This window comes from Panthera uncia, chromosome F2 (genome assembly GCF_023721935.1).
Source record: "Panthera uncia isolate 11264 chromosome F2, Puncia_PCG_1.0, whole genome shotgun sequence".
NCBI lineage: Eukaryota > Metazoa > Chordata > Mammalia > Carnivora > Felidae > Panthera > Panthera uncia.
In genome coordinates this window covers 20,276,460-20,286,572 of record NC_064812.1, presented here as the reverse complement: position 1 = coordinate 20,286,572, position 10,113 = coordinate 20,276,460, and the positions used below count along the sequence as shown (strand labels likewise).

Here is a 10,113-nt window from a genome sequence, read left to right as displayed (position 1 = left end):
CCAATAAGGAATAACCTTTAAAAGCCTCATGTCAACCCCATGAAGTAGATCCTCATTCTATGGATAAGGATCTTGAGAGGGAAAGTAACTGGCCCACGAGTTTACAGATGATGGATAGACAATTGTGGAGACAGGATGCCAGTCCAGCGGAGTCTGGCTACAAAATGCCCACACGAAGCACTCATTGAAATAGAGTATTTTGTAACCTGTTCCTTTCACAGTCTTTTGAATTTACATTTGGATATAAACTCTAGAAAGGCAGGAGCAACCATGCCTTCCACTTGGTACAGGTTTTTTGGTGTGACCCAGTTTAGTGTCCTGGAAATACATGGCAACAATTGCTGAAAGAGAGGAAATCAACATTTATAAAGCACTTACGAAATATCTGCCAAGAACTATGGCCGGCTACTGAGGTAAATTACATTTATACTTAATCTTTACCATACTCTCAAGGGGCAGGTGTTAATATCCCTGTTTTACAGATGTTTTACAGATGTTGCCTAGAGGATAACTTTTTTCTTTCCTCAGACTATGTTTTCTCCTTATGGAACGAACACAGTAATTGAGAGCAGGATTTTAAAGACAAATCAAACTTGGTAAGAAACTTGGATCTGCAAAGTGAGGGTTGCCAGAGTTTGGAAAGGGGAGGGGAGAGGGATGGGCAAAATGGGTGAAAGAGACTGAGAGATACAGGCTTCCAACTGTGGAATAAATAAGTCATGGGAGGGGCGCCTAGGTGGCTCAGTCCATTAGGCGTCTGATGTCGGTTCAGGTCATGATCTCACGGTTCATGAGTCTGAGCCCTGTGTTGAGCGACCGCTCGGAGGCCGGGGGCTGCTTTGGATTCTGTGTCTCCCTCTCTCTCTGCCCCTGCCCCCCTCACACTCTGTGTCTCTCTCAAAAATAAATAAACATTAAAAAAAAAGTTTGCTAATAAGTCACGGGAATAAAAGGCACAGCACAGGAAATACAGTCAATAATATGATGATAGCGTTGTATGGTGACAGGTGATAGCTACGCTTGTGGTGATCACAGCAGAGCCTATAGACTTGTGGGATCACTAAGTTGTACCCCTGAAACTAATGTAACATTGTGTGTCAGCTGGGCTCAAACTTGGTTCTGCTACTTACTGACGTGCATGATTTTGAGTCATTAAACTTCTTTGAATTTCATCTGTAAAGTGCAAATAGTAAATACAGCCTCTGTCGGTTGACAATTATGTTAAATGAGGCAATGTATTTAAAGCATTCTACTAGAATCACAGTAAGCAGTCAGTAAATGTTAGTTATTATTATTGTTGTTACTTTATTATCACTATTAATATGAGTTTCAATACAGTCAGCGGAAGTGAAAGGACCTTTGTTAAACTTAAGCCTGTCAGGGTCTGCTTTAATGTGAGAAATATCGTCTCTAAAATGGAAAGGTTTTGGGGGGTCACTTATACAGGTAATCAGTTTCTACAACTCCATTGGATAGCACCTGTCCAAAATACTCATTATTTCAGTAAAAGAGTTGGTAGAACTGTTTTAAATAAAACAGTAAAAATATTAATTCCTAACGGGAGTGTTGCCTCTAAGTTTATCTGCATGTGATGTGCAGATAGAAATCTGTATGCAAGGAATGTTTCTTCTCAGACTAAAAGATCTGTCCTCAAAAGGGACTGGGAAGCTAAACCTATTGAGATTTTATCATCATTTGGTGATTACACTTCAGAAGTTCAAAATCCCTAGGGGAGGAAAACTTCACATATAACATTTTAATCTCATTCTGCTTTAGAAACTATGATCAACTACCTTTTATCCAGAATGATCAGTGCATTGAAAGTGCTAGTTATAACCAAATAATATTTGTCAAATGTCCTAAATTAAATTCTAGAATATACATATCAAATATTATACTGTAAAGAGAATACATAATGTTAGGATTTCAGTGAGTAAACTGTTGTCTTTGACTGTTCTGAAACCACTTTAGATTCATCATTATGAACCTTAATTATCATGACATAAATTTCAGCATAAAGTAAAGATGACTTTTGCACAGAGAGAGTAGTTCCAATTTGGACCGGGCCATGCTGGAACTTTATGGATTCCCTCTGCAGGGAAAAGAAAGGCTGCAGGATTGCTTGCCTGGAAGGTTGCAAAACAGATGTTAGCATAGGATGAGTTGTCCCAGAACTGATGTTTCCCCAAGTGATTATACGTGTTTCCTAGGGCTGCCATGTCATAGACCACATACTGGGTGGCTTAAGACAACAGAAATTTATTTCCTCCAGTCCCAGGTCAAGGTTAGGGTTAACTTCTCCTGACGCCCCTCATGGGCTTGTGGACGGCCATCTTCTCCCTGTGTCATCCATTACCCAGTCTTCCCTCCATGCATGTCTGTGTCCAATCTCCCCTTGTCATAAAGACACCAGTCACAATGGACTAGGACCCACCCTAATATCTAATTTGCACCTAAAATAGCTTCTTTAAATACTCTATCTCCAAATACAGTCACCTTCTGAGGTAGTGGGGTTAGGACTTCGGCACAGGTCCTGGGGAGGATGGGGCACAATTCAGTCCATAACACCGGTTTTATAGGAGAAGCACTTGGGGTCCTGGTTAGAGATTCAGAATCCCTCAGCTCCACTACTGAAGAATGACTCATTAAGTCAAGGGAACTGCATTTTTAGCAAGTGTCTGATAGGAGTTGTTCTTTTGCAGATGGCATAAGACCTATTTCAAGCTGGATCGACCAAAACGAATAACTGAGCATTTGGAGAGTAAGGTTTTAGGTTGGATCAAGAGCCTAAAGGGTACCATAACCTCATTCTATAGTGTAAATGATGCCATAATAGCCTGGCTTCTCCTTTTACATTTCTTCCGTCTGCTTTCTCGATGTTGTCTCCACTTCTCAGTCCCCGTGTGGTTGGAAGATGGCTTCACCCAGGCCCTACATCTTCAGAGGTTCATATTTAGCGGGGTTAAGGGTAAATCGGATTAACTTTTTTACCTGAAAAGTGGCAAAATGAATGTCAAGTGGCAAAAACAGACCCTAAGTAGCAAAATAGAGAAGGGATAAGAATACGTGAATTTCCAGGCTTTGAAGGGTAAGTTGTCACGTGATCTAATACAAAAGATACAAAGTATACTTGGTATAATTGTAAGTCTACTTTAGCAATTGACTAATAATACTACTGTTGATTTAGTGCATATATGTGTATACGTATATGCGTATGTATATGTGTTAGCCTCTATGCTGATTGCTTCACATGTGAAATCATTTTCATTGGTTTTATTATGGAATTAGGTTTCATTGGTTTTATTTCATTGGTTTTATTATGACAGCCATGTCGAGGATGAATAGGAAGTACTATTATTTATTAGCATTATCAACATGCACTAGAAAGACTTTAGTTTGCAAAGTTGCCTTCCAAATTCAAATAATGGTCATTATATCTCCTAGCACTGGCCACAGATGTCTTTGCAAGGCAACAAGTTATTAATTCAATGTGGGCAAAAAGAAAAAAATTAAAAGAGTCTAAAAATGCTTATTTATTCCCTACTGAAGCTATGCATCCTACCATATAACTAGGTCACTTGATGACCTTACCAACCAGCAGACTGAGAAGCCTAACAAATAATGCTACAAAGCCAGCATTCAGTGTGTGTTGTCCTTATTCAGCTAAGTACATTTATTTTACTACTGAATTGCACCAAAGTGTAGGTAGGTCTTTCCCTGGAATTTGAGCAGGATGCTTGTGTCCTTTTGCTGAGAAAATGCATATAAATGCCCGAACCAGTTTAGTGGTCTTTACCAAAAATAGCTTGGCCTTTTGACTCACCCAGGCTGCCAGTAAACTCTGGTGTGTTGTTTTTTTTTTTTTCCCCTTCTCCACAGATAGGCTAAATCTAGTCACATCACGTCAGTGCATTCCAAATTGGATGCAACATTGAATTTGTTTTCGTTTGGGAATCCTTGTTATCAGTTCATATGTTGTATCAGAGAAAATGGGGACAGGAGGGGTCTGGCAGATATTTGACATTCAGCCTAGCCTCATAGATTTATAGATAAGAAAACAGAAACCCAGAAAGTTTAAGTGACCCATACAAGGCCACATTGCTGGTAAGTAGCAGACCCAAAATAACTCTGGGCTGCTGATGTGTGAAGCAATCTGTTTTTTGGTCAGCGTCTCAGCAGGAGGTCTCATGGGTGGGATATGACAGGTCCCCCTCCAAAGTAGTTTGGGAAAGTGATCGCAAGGTATGAATCCTGGCTGCTGCTGTATTTACAGAATTTTCAAGAAGGAATGTTTGAGAATCAAATAACACAAAACCGGGAAGGCAAATATATATTTTAATGCTTGAACTTGGCCGTGGGTGGCCTTCTTAATGGGGCCTGGGGAAGAAGCTAATTCACATCAGCACGTTACTCTGCGATCTTTCACAGCACCTGAGTCATTTCTGCGGCTTGCTGGGCTCCTCCGAGGCCTCATGCCTCCCCAGGTGGCCCGAATGGACTGCTTTGAACAAGGAAACAATACCAGCAGCCTGTCCTTCACACAGCAATCAAAGCCTCTGTGTTTCTCCCCATACTTTTACAGCCGCGCAAAGCTTTCATTTTCATACAGATCTTTTCTCTCTTAGGTCTATCATCTGCTTGGATTTCAGGTTTTGGTGTGTTTTGTTTTTAACTGAGAAGGACATAAATGACCTCTTTTTAAACTCAATTTGATATGGCTGTCTGTAACATAAAGTGGGATTTGCAGTTAAAAACTGAAATTTAGGGGCACCTGGGTGGCTCAGTCCGTTAAGCATCCAACTTCAGCTCAGGTCATGATCTTGCAGTTTGTGAGTTCAAGCCCATGTCGGGCTCTGTGCTGACAGCTCAGAGCCTGGAGCTCATTTTGGAATCTGTGTCTCCCTCTCTCTCTGCCCCTCCCCCACTCATGCTCTGTCCCTCTGTCCTTCAAAAATAAACATTAAAAAAATTTTTTAAATGAAATTTAGTCACTCTCAAGAAAGCAAATATGCCTGTACTGAGTATATACTAAATGTCTCTTGAAACAAATATCCTGAATGTAATTAAAACCTGTGTATAGCCATTTCATTTTTCTTTTTTTTTTTTTTTTTTTTTATTTTTGGGACAGAGAGAGACAGAGCATGAACGGGGGAGGAGCAGAGAGAGAGGGAGACACAGAATCGGAAACAGGCTCCAGGCTCCGAGCCATCAGCCCAGAGCCTGACGCGGGGCTCGAACTCAGGGACCGAGCCATCAGCCCAGAGCCTGACGCGGGGCTCGAACTCAGGGACCGCGAGATCGTGACCTGGCTGAAGTCGGACGCTTAACCGACTGCGCCACCCAGGCGCCCCGCCATTTCATTTTTCTAAAAGTAATAACGGGTAGATCCTGGAGCAGCATTTATTGTGTGCGCCAGTTTTGCAGGCGAAGAAACCGAGACTCAGAAAATAAGGGACTTGGGTAAGGTTGTGAAGCTAGGAAGGCAAAAACAAGAACTTGGACCTGGATCTGAAAATCCCCAGGGGTCACGCTCTTTCCATTTTGCTAGACAATCAGCCTCTACTTACTTGACTTTCAAATGCTTCACGTCAGGAACAGGAAAATAAAACTCTGGTATCCACATGTTCCTTCTACCCTTTGGTCTTTCTAAAGCCTTAGGAGGAAATTAGATGTCCCTATTTTAAGAAAAGATATCTGAGCATCAGAGAAGTGAGTTGACGTACCCAAAGTTGCCTGCCCAGGGAGTAATTGATGTGGGACTCAAATCGAGGTTTTATACAGTTAAAATAAGGTAGAGAGTGAAAAGCACTTGGTATGTAGGTCAAGAGAGCCAGGCTCGAATTCTAGCTATCCATTCCATTTATTTGAAGTGTATCCTAGACAGATTACAGATTGCTTTTGAAAGTCTGAGTTACACCACTTTGTTTTTGCAAAAGACCTACATTAGTATGTACCTGTTTTCACTAACGGAAAGAAATATGAAGAGAACTGTCATAAGGGTGAGTGACTAAATCATTGGAGACAGCTAAGAACACCATTTCAAAACCCTGATCTTTTGAAATCATCTAAACCTGGCTTCGATTCCCTGATCTGCCATTTAATAACTGAGTGACCTTGAATAAGTTAGGGTAGAAAAGTTCTTTACATAAACATATTTATTTAACTGTCTCTTCATAGACTTAGTTCCAGTTGAATTTGTACTTTGCAAAGGGAAATATTCTGGCTGAATGTCATAACTAGTTTTAGGAACTGAAATGTATAGGTAAATGCTTAGGAAAAACTCATGTGTGACCAGGTACAACAGAGAGAAGTCTAAGTTCTTACCAAATTATATTTTTCAGCTACTTTTTATAAACCTCCTAAGTCAGATGACTTTAAGACTATGCTTGACAAGAAGGCTATATTTCAATGTTATTTGAAGATTCAAAATCTTGAACCACATACACGAAAATGGTATACAGAATAAATTATACCCTGTATCAGGTTCTAGTTCACTGGTTTTAAGACTCCCTGAAATATTTGGTTGGGCCTCAAATGGCAAAATGGCTTCCAAAAACAATTTCTCTTTTTGATATCCTCTTAAAAGGTGACCTTGTGACGTCGCCATCACAAAATAAGTTTACCACAAACAGAATGAGTCTGTGATTGGCATCATTGAGCATAGCCTGAATTAACAGAATGTCCTTTTTATAGAAGATGCTTGGAAATCAGTGTGGACACTTTAGAGAGATCTGGCATTGTTATCTTCTCTCCTCTTGTTTGATCATGGTTGTGCCACTTACCGTATATCCTTACCTCTAGAGTTGAGATAATAACACCACGCAAGTTGTCCAGATTCTCCGCCTTTTCCACATCTTAACACAGATACAGAATTGTGATATCCACCGGGCACAGTGAAGCAAATGGTTAAGGCCAGAGGAAACTTGTTCGAGGTTTTCAACTATGCTAAGCTGGTTAGCATTCTTAAGGAGATCAATATTCCATCACATTGATAATTAGGAGGATCGTATAATTTATCATGCAGATATGGATGCTTCTGAGAGTTGAATTGGGCATATTAATAATAACACTAGGATTAGTACATTAGGCAGAAACTGAGATTCTACTGGGCAAGCCAGGACATATGTTTAATCTAACTATAACCCATCCATAGCAAGCAGTATCATTTTGGGGGAGCTCTAGACTCAAACAATACCTGATATATTCTCACAAGGATAAAAGGTGCAGCATAGGGAATATACTCAATGGTATTACAATAGTGTTGTGTGCTGACAGATGGTAGCTATGTTTGTGGTGAGCATAGCATAACCTATAGACTTACAGAATCACTATGTTGTTTACCTGAAACTAATGTAATATTGTATGTCAACTACACTTCAGTTTTTAAAAAGTGGTTAGCTGCTGTTATTTATGGACAGTCTAAGTGGGAAGAACTGTTTTGACCCCTGGGAAAACAATTTCCTCCAAATGAGGTACTCGTTCAGCCATGATGCCTACCATCGATTCTAGCAACTCCAACTATAGAATCAAGGGGGGAAACCAACAACTATGATCCCAAGAATCCTAGGCCATTTTTTTCTAGTGTCATGGACTTGTTGCTTCAATTTCAATCTTTTCCCTTTTCCCTTACAGCTGCCGAGAACTACCCTTGAGGGAACCCCATGATGAGTCATAATCTTTCTGAAGCTGTTGTTTTTAGTTTCCTCAGAATTCCACCTGTAAGCTGTGAATCCCACTCTAGCCCAAGTCTCTCTCTTGAATTCCACACTAATATTCCCAGTTACCTTGAATATACACATCCAAATTTCCAACCCATTCTTTAATCTCTATGTACCCAAAGTGAACCCCATATTTCCAGTTTCACCTATACCATCCAACTTTTCCTAGCATATGTTTCTAACTTGTGTATGACACAATTAAATCACCCAGAAGCTCACCTCAGAGTAATCCTAGATTCCTCTCTCCTATACTCTTCTTGGTCAACCCAAACCCAGTCCACTGACTCTTCCCCCAAAATAGCTTTTAAGTGGGTATTCCATCTGAATTCTTACTGTCCAGATTTTGACTATCATCAAATCTCACTTCTTTGCTGAGAAGTCTTATTTGTTTGTCTTTATACCTCTGGTTCCAGCAGTGCTCACACTGCCTACAAACTTGTCTTTATTGTTTTAACATTCAGATATGAGCACAGTTTTTCCATGCTCAAAATCCTTCAATAACACCTGCTAAAGGGTAAAAGGTGAAATAATTTTCATCTCATAGAAATATCCTTGGGATCAGTTCTCTATGTGTCAATCCTAATTTTTCTCAATCCTTTTCACATTACAATGCATCAGATACTTGTGTACTATGTCAGATCTCCTCAACCTTCACCTCTTATTTCAGAGGTGTTACCATGACCAGTTTTATATAGAACTTGACTAGTTTCACTCAGGTGCATCCAGAAAGTGCCTCACCTTGTGCTCAAGCCACATAGCTCTTCCTTCCCTGGGGCATATCTGTCATCAAAACATGGGGCTCCCTGAGAAAGCCTCCCATTATCAGGCATGTAGCCCCAAAGTGTGGGATATTCATACACATGGAACTACCTTGATGTACAGGGGATAGAAGCCTGTGCCAAAATTTCAGAGAGATATTTTATAAGCCTCTTTCCACTGCCGGTCATGAAGGTTTCAGATTGTTCCACCTGTGCCAATGGCCAGTGCAACAATTCATGTTAATTTATTTTTCTCTTTTCCTTTTCTGGTCCTTCTTTCCATAATTCGTGATACATGAGATTACTTCCCAAAAAGATTATTTTTATGTAAGTCTTTGAATGAGGATTTATTTTCAAAGAAATATGAAAGACTTAGTAGTTACTAAGAAAGTTCTTATAAAGCAAACCCCTGTGATGAGATTTTGAAGTTGAATCACTCATAGATAAGAAAGAATTAAAACTCTAATTACTTGTGGGAAGAGGGTGGTGATAATATTTGGCATGCAGTAGCATCATAATTATTAAGATTATCACATGTGGTAGATTGTGATGAAGTATGGGTAGAAGGAACATTGGTCTAAAGGGGCGCCTGGGTGGCTCAGTTGGTTGAGCATCTGACTTGGGCTCAGGTCATGATCTCGCGGTCCATGAGTTCGAGCCCCGTGTCGGGCTCTGTGCTGACCGCTCAGAGCCTGGAGCCTGTTTCAGATTCTGTGTCTCCCTCTCTCTCTGCCCCTCCCCCGTTCATGCTCTGTCTCTCTCTGTCTCAAAAATAAATAAACGTTAAAAAAATTTAAAAAAAAAAAAGAAGGAACATTGGGCTATAGAGTAGCTGAAGCATTGCCTAGAGCTTTCTAAATCATAAAGATTCCTCTTTGTATTACACTGCATTGGATACTTTTGTGTAGTTGCACCTTGAGATCATGAATAGCCAGAAATATAAATACTCCCATAGGAGACATGTGAGCCAGAACCAGCGGATGAGAAATAAACTCCACAATGATTCAGAGTACTGACATATTAATGAATATTTTGGTGTTGGTATGTTATATGGACAATACTTTAAAAGGACAGCTGCCACACCATAGACCCAGTCATGGGTATTCCTAAATGAGATTGAGTAAAATGCTTGGTTTGTTTACTTTGTATGGATGGAGAAATGGCTTGAAGTATGGATATGTATTAATTCATAGCTATTAGAAAATAGCTTGCCTATTGGTCATCAACATAGAATGAGTAAGATAAGAAGATGGGCAAAAAGGAAGTCTTCATAAGATTCATAGATTCATACAAATAGACCTCTGGTAGTAGACTCAAACTATGAGAAGAGCATAAACCAAAGAGGAGACACCTAATAATAATTGGAGAAGATGACAGCTAGCTCCGTTTTCTGCTTGGGGATGACACAATGGGCTCATGAATTAAGTGGCTGTGGTGGCAGAGATAAAGTCTATATGCACAGACTCAATAACATGAGATGCCTTTCCCAAAGGCTGATCTGGATACCTCTGTATCTGCAAGCGTCATAGACCAATGCTGAGCCTTTTTAATGGTACTTTAACTCAATGAATCCAGCCAGTGTCTTGCTGATTGGTTGATTACATCAAACCTCTTTTGATGATTCTTCTTTGCTGGAG

General features: G+C 40.1%; 1 long non-coding RNA gene across 2 annotated transcripts; it reads left to right on the top strand.

Moving 5' to 3' along the window:
- Window positions 1–2,932, top strand: LOC125924454 (uncharacterized). 2 transcript variants are annotated; one of them, XR_007458426.1, is made up of 3 exons: window positions 1–413; window positions 529–596; window positions 2,703–2,932. It is a non-coding gene; the product is annotated as an uncharacterized LOC125924454 (long non-coding RNA). The 2 variants fall into 2 exon arrangements; XR_007458425.1 differs by having other exon boundaries at window positions 483–596.
- Window positions 2,933–10,113: the final 7,181 nt, after the last annotated feature.